The sequence below is a fragment of the Chenopodium album genome, chromosome 9 (genome assembly GCF_948465745.1).
Source record: "Chenopodium album chromosome 9, dcCheAlbu1.1, whole genome shotgun sequence".
NCBI lineage: Eukaryota > Viridiplantae > Streptophyta > Magnoliopsida > Caryophyllales > Amaranthaceae > Chenopodium > Chenopodium album.
The window spans coordinates 33,627,114-33,633,843 of NC_137842.1; the positions used below are offsets into that span (position 1 = coordinate 33,627,114).

At 39.0% G+C, this 6,730-nt stretch overlaps 1 non-coding gene across 1 annotated transcript; it reads right to left on the reverse strand.

Annotated features, from left to right (window-relative positions):
- Positions 1-2,745: 2,745 nt before the first annotated feature.
- LOC145561135 (small nucleolar RNA R71) lies at positions 2,746-2,851 on the reverse strand. Its single transcript, XR_014093713.1, has one exon. It is a non-coding gene; the product is annotated as a small nucleolar RNA R71 (small nucleolar RNA).
- Positions 2,852-6,730: the final 3,879 nt, after the last annotated feature.

A 6,730-nucleotide genomic window follows, 5' to 3' on the forward strand; every position in this document is an offset into this window, starting at 1 on the left:
AAGGTCCCCCAAACAGTCAGGAATTCAAATCCTACTACACTTAACAAATGTAAAGTCTTAGGCTTTTAAGTGGCCAAGGGCATTTAAGGAGAGTACCCCTTACGATGGGATCCTCCTCCTTATAAGGCTTACCACGCATGCTTCGTATTTAGCAGCGTTGTTGGTAACGTCGAAATCTAACTTTATGGAGATTGGAACATGCTCTTCTTTAGGTGATACTAATAATACTCCAATGCCACATCCCTTTTGGTTTGAGGCTCTGTAGAAGTATAAAGTCCAAGTATCATCTTCTGTGACAATCAAATCTTCATCTGGAAATTCGTTGTCATGTATTGGCGTTGAATCCTCTATTGGAAAACAACCTAAGAAGTTCGAGACCACGGTTCCTTTAATTTAATAGCCTTTTAAGGCATGAATCTCACATCAAATTGGGCTAAGTTGACTATCCACCATGATATGTTCCCATTGAGTGTAGATTTTTCGAACAAATACTTAAGTGGATCCATCCGAGAAACTACAAAGACTGTATACATGAGCATGTAATGTCTCAACTTGGTTTTGGCCTACACTTATGTGAGGAACAATTTTTCAAGCGGTGTGTAGCGTACTTCATACTCAACCATTTTCTTGCTTAGGTAGTAGATTTGATGGGTGTCATTTATGGCACTCATTTGGTTCCTTTTATGGTGAATTTCATGCTATTCTATAGCTGTTTTACTTAGCTTTTCCTTAATTTTACATTTTATTTCTTTTAGTTTGCATTTTCTTAGTTTGATTTCTCTCTTTATGCATTTCTTGGTTTATTTTGTTATTTTCTCTTTTATTTGCTTGTTTTCTTTTATTTTTCATGTTAAGGTCATTATCCAAGTTTCCCGAGGCCTCTCCCTAACTTCGGCATTGATTAGGATGTCTAGTGTTCTCAATTTGAAGCTCAAGCATGGAGAAGTGCAAGTACCTAAGTCCTTGAGCTGTGCATTCAAGCCATAGGGGCATGATTTCTAGTCTTGAACCCGCAAACATGGATTTTAGAAACTGCAAGGTCCCGTGTTTATCAAGAGCATTAATTGGAACGCGCGAGGAGCATCGGAATGATAGGGAAAAAGGCTGCCCTGCTCCTAGGGGAGGGCGCGCGCGGCTATGGCGCGGGCGCGCCTCCCTCATGTGCGGGCGCGCCTGTCTGGATCCCTGTTCCGTACCCAGATTTGCTCGGCCGCGCTCTCCCTTATGGTTGGCCGCGCCTGTATGGGGTTATTTGAAGATGATCTAACTAACTTCTCTCAGTCAGTTTTACTATATATAGATTTTCTTTCTATTTTTAGAGAGAGAAGGAATTAGAGAATTAATTCAAGAATGAGAATTAGAATTTTAGAGAGAGAAACTATAGACTGTAGAGCGAGAAGTTCTTGATTGATTTTTGATGATTGAAGATTGTTAATTCTAGAATTTCCTCCATTGAATTGAAGCATGTTTGTAAGGATTTATTTTACTTTAATGCAAATTTTAGCTTATCATTTCAATTGTTTTGTTGATTGTTCAAGTTTGAATTGAATTTGTGATTGAATTAGTTCTATTGATATGATAATGATGAAATTGTTAATTAGCTTAGTTTTGGTCTGAATTTTTATGGATTGTGAGTAGTTCTCTTGCTAGGGGAATGGTGAATCATGTAAGAGTGATGGATTGATGCTAATTGGGGGAAATTGATGGAGTTGATGTTGTGATTAAATTGGTCAGTTGATTAAGTGTAAGCTTGCATTGATACGGAAAATTGATTTGTGGCTTGCTTTTGTCAAATGAGTAGGTATGAAAGGTTCCTAGTTAGAGTCTCTTGTAGTTGGCTCTAGCTTGACCTCATGGAGATTAGCCTACCTTACTTTTTTTATTGCTTAGTTGATTTTCCCTAGAACCGCTTGACTTAGTCATTTCCAATCCCAATTAGCTATATCCATTTCGAGTACATGTGGATCCTAACCCTAGTGCTTGATAAATTTGATTTTATCTTGTTTGTTTGATTGTTTTGAATACACACCTCACTTTATTTCTTCGAAATAGCTTAGCTTTGACTTTAGCATTCATTTCCCAATCCTAGTAGTTCGACCCTCGACTTACTCTATGCTTTGTATAGGGGTGTGTTGAGAGATTATAAATTTTGTTTTGACCAAGGGTAGATTAGTTTTCAACGACCTAGTGTCGCCCTAGGTAAAAAATGGCGTCGTTGCTGGGGAATGGCTTAGATGATTGCTATTGTTGTTGAGTCTATTTCACCTTAATCTCAAAAATACAAAAAGATTTTCTTCTTTAGGCTACATTTGTAGCCGTGCTACTAATAATTTTGTTTGAGATTGTGTATGCAAGTGAACATGGGAGAAGCTCAAAGGGTTACATTAAAGGAGTTGGGTACTCCGGGTGCATACAAGTATTAGAGCAGGATTGCTCCATTATTGATTCCGGTTAGTGATTTTGAAATCAAGCTAGCAATGATTACCTTAATTGAGAGGCGACAATATAGTGGTGCATCGAATGAAAGCCCTCTCAACCACCTTAAGGAATTTGAGAAATATTGCAACACTATTAGGGTGAGTGGGGTTGCACAACAGTTTATAAGGATCAAATTGTTCCCTTTTTCCCTCATAGGGTGAGCCTTGGAATGGTTCGACAAGGAGGTCAAGCTGAATTCTTTAAGAACATGGGACAAAGTTACCAAAGGATTTTTATCCCGTTTCTACCCTCAAAAGAAAACGGGGGAAGCTAGAACTTTGATCCAAAATTTCAAGGAAAGGCCTAACGAAAATCTCAATGAAGCATGGGAGAGGTACAAAGAGTATCAAAGAGAGTGCCCTCACCACAGAATTCCAACTAACCAAACTATTCAAATTTTTTATGGTGGTTTGAGTCCTCAAGGTAGGTCGAGTTAAGATGCCGGAGGCGGAGGTCCAATCATGAACAAGACGCTGTAAGAGGTTGTTGATATGATAGACGATGTAGTGAGGAACTACATGAGTTGGAAAGAGGTTCGGGAAGAGTCAACAAACGAGTGTGCCTCGGTTGATCAAGTCAATGCTATCAACAAATTGTCTACTCTACTTTCGGATTTAGGGAAGGAGGTGGCTTATATCAAAGTTAGGCTTGAAAATTCATCTTCACAAGCACAAGGTCTTCCCTCCCAATTTAAGGGGAGAGGGACATCTTCTTACTCTAAGCCTCTTTTCGCTTCTTGTTGCATGATTAGAGAATGTTTTGTTTGTGATTTATGCAGAAGAAATGATCATGATGCTTCTAATTGTCCAAATGTTCCTTGTGATGGATGTGATAAATACGATGAAAATGAAAGTATGCATGTGAATTATGTTAGTAATAGTGATTTTGGATCTAGATTTAATGCTCAAAAGAATGTTGGAAACAGGAACTATCACAAGCATGGGAGCTACGATAATTATAACCAAAATAGTTGTTATAGGAACCAAGTAACCCAAGGATTTTGTGGTAACCATAACAACTTTGGTTGTAATGATCAAAGCTACGGCCATGAATATGGGGATCATAACCAAGGTTATGGTAATTATAGTAAAAATTCTGGCCAAAATCTCAATAAGGGTAATTGGAGTAACCAAAATAGAGGAAATTTTCAAAATGATGCTCAAAAGGGTTCCTCACCCAAGTTTACTCCAATAACTCAATGCCAAAGTGATGATTCCTATGATCAACAATCTCAATTTATGAATAGGCTAGAGAATTTCATGGTAGATCCAGCTAAGAAGTTGGACAATTACGTCTCATCTAGTGGTAAAATGTTTCATTGTCTATTAACTCATTGAAAATGCTTGAGAACCAAATCATTCAACTAGCTAACCCTTTGAAATATTATGCAAGCCCATCTTTTTTACCCTCGCAAGCAATTGATCCTAAGGAACCGGTTTGTCCTATCACCACTAGGAGTTGTAAGGTCCTTGAAGAGAGTTTCCCTAGGAAAAGTAAGGAGGGTGAAGAGGAGAGTGATTCGAGCAAAGAGAATAAGCATGAGGAGTCTAGCAAGATGAGTGAGAAATCTAATGAAGAGCCAAAGGAGAAAGAGAAGAAGAAAGATGATATTTACAAACCTAAACTTCCATACCCCTAAAAGTTCAATAGGCACAAATTGGATGAGAAATTTGGACAATTCATTGAGATACTTAAGAAAATTCATCTTTCTATTCCTTTCACCGAAGTCTTGGACCAAATGCCAAACTATGCTAGGTTTCTTAAGTAAATTTTGAGTGGTAAAAGAGATAGCAATATGGTGGAACTGGTGAATTTGTGGGAGTGTTGTAGCGCCTTTATCCATAATGACTTACCCCAAAAGTGGAAAGACCCCGGGAATTTCTCCATTCCTTGCAAAAATCAAAGGAAAATTGTTCCAAAATGCCCTTTTTGATCTCGGTGCTAGCGTGAGTATCATGCCTTATTCCGTCTTCAAGAGACTTAAGATAGGTAAGCTTCTTCCATCCAATATGACCCTTTAATTAGCCGATAGATCCATCAAGTTTCCAAAGGGAAGAGTTGAGGATGTTCCCCTTAAGATAGGAGAATTCACAATTCCCGTTGATTTCATTGTGCTAGAGATTGCGGAAGATGACCACATTCTTCCTATCATCTTAGGGAGACCTTTCTTGGCTACCTTGGGAGCTTTGACAGATGTCAAGGGAGGTCGTATTACTTTGAGAGTTGGTAACAATAAGGAAAGTTTCGAGCTAAAACCGATGAATGAGTGTTTGTCTTTCGTGAAAGGAATCATGTGTATGAATTCCCCTCGCTCTATATATAATGTATGCATGATTGATACTTCAACTAATTATATTCTTTAGAATTGTGATGATATGCTTTTTAGTTTTGATTGCAAGAAGGTTAGTGAAGAGAAAAAGGAGATTCCCAAGCTCATAGACGAGGAGGAGATTGACATTCCTCATTGGTTTGAGCTGTACCCTCAAGAGGAGGACGATGATCCCAAGAGTGTTGATGGTGTGAAACCATTTACAAAGAGGAACAAGTCAAATAAAAAAGCACGAGCTTCTAGGAAAAAGAGAAAGAGAATGAGGTTATGGAAGGAGAAGCTTGCTTTTGAGGAATCATCGAATGAAGTATCATCAAGAAACAACGAGAAGTTGCTAGAAATTGAAGAGAAATCTTCTCTTTTCGCCACTTTGAATAAGGTGGTGTTCTTTGACCATCCGTGATTTTGAGTAAGGGTCAAGTTTAGGACCTTAAGCAAGTGCTTCCCAGGAGGCAACCCGGAGATTTCTAACCTTTTCTTTTGATTTCTATTTTTCTCAATTTTCTTTCTCTTAGTTTCTTTTCTTTTCTTTCACTTGTTTTTCTTTTAGATTTATAGGTTGAATTCTTGGAGTTGGATTACATCAAGTGAAAATGAGCAATGGAATGCTGTTTCGCTTTTTTTTTATGTGTTTATATTTAATTTTATTGAAATTTTGAAGTAAAAGGGCTTGATTGATCGTTATTGTTGAGAATTGTTGTGGTTGGATTTTTGGTAGTAGTGCTACATTGATACTGTTGAGCTTTGGTTCTTTGGTTCTTTGTGCTTGGTGTATGGTTTGAATGCATTTGGTGGCTTGAATTGGTAGTAATTTTGTGCATTTGGGACTGCTTAACTTTGGTAGTGAGTTGTTGCTTGTCGGTTTTGGTAAAGGAGTTTGTTTGAGGAATTCGAGATTGTTGGTTGGAGTTTCTTGTTGTGATTGTAGTGTATTAAGTTGCTATCATTTGAAAATTCATCATGTCTAAACACATCAAAAGCCTGTTCAAGAAACGAAAAACCAATGAAGAACCTGCTCCTTCTCCCTCTACCTCACAACAACGTCAACCTACCCCTATCCCCAAACATAGATTTACTGACCCAATCCAAAAAGCTAGATACTCCAACCTCAAATCAAACCATTTCCTCAAGCCTTCCCGTCACTACTTTCAAGCGGGCATGATTAAATTGGGAGTTGATGAGGATTTGAGGGAATTGCTTAGCAACCTTCGCATGGGGTCTTTTGTGAGCCAGAGCTTCCGTACATATGTTCAACCAACTTTGGAGTTCTTGGCCACGGTTGATCTTGTGGTGGTCGAGGGTGGTATCTACCGTGTCCGATTTCAACTCTTCAACATTTAATTTGATCAATCCTTGGAAGAGTTCAATGCGGCTCTATACTTCGATCCAAATTCTGATATTTTGGATCCCGAGCTCTTCTTCGAAGATGAATATGATAAGAATTCATGGTGGGACGATATCTTTTAATGTGGTGACTTTGTGACCCGGTATGCCAAGATTAGTAAGGTATAGCAGCCATGTCTTCGGGTTCCCCATAGGCTTTTGGGGTATTCAGTGTTTCCGAAGCAGGAATTGGGAAAGATGAGCCAATTAGAACTTCGGATTTTATGGGAGGCTACTCGTGCGGAGTACCGGGGTCGCCTAAACTTGGGGTACACTTTTGCAAGCTATTGCCAAGGGTTGCAAGATAGGGATTCCGGCGAGATCCCCTGTGGGAGCATGGTAACTAGGCTAGTGACCAACCTTGAGCTCGGACATTATTTTCCATCTTGCACTCCGGTGGGGGATGTTGATTCTCTCTACCTCGACATCCGACAATTGAAGCAAATCCATTTCTTAGCAAAGAATGATGACGACGAGGTGTTTGATTGGCTTAGGGATAATGAGCTTTGGTGCTATCTCCCTAACCTCTCCTAGACTTCT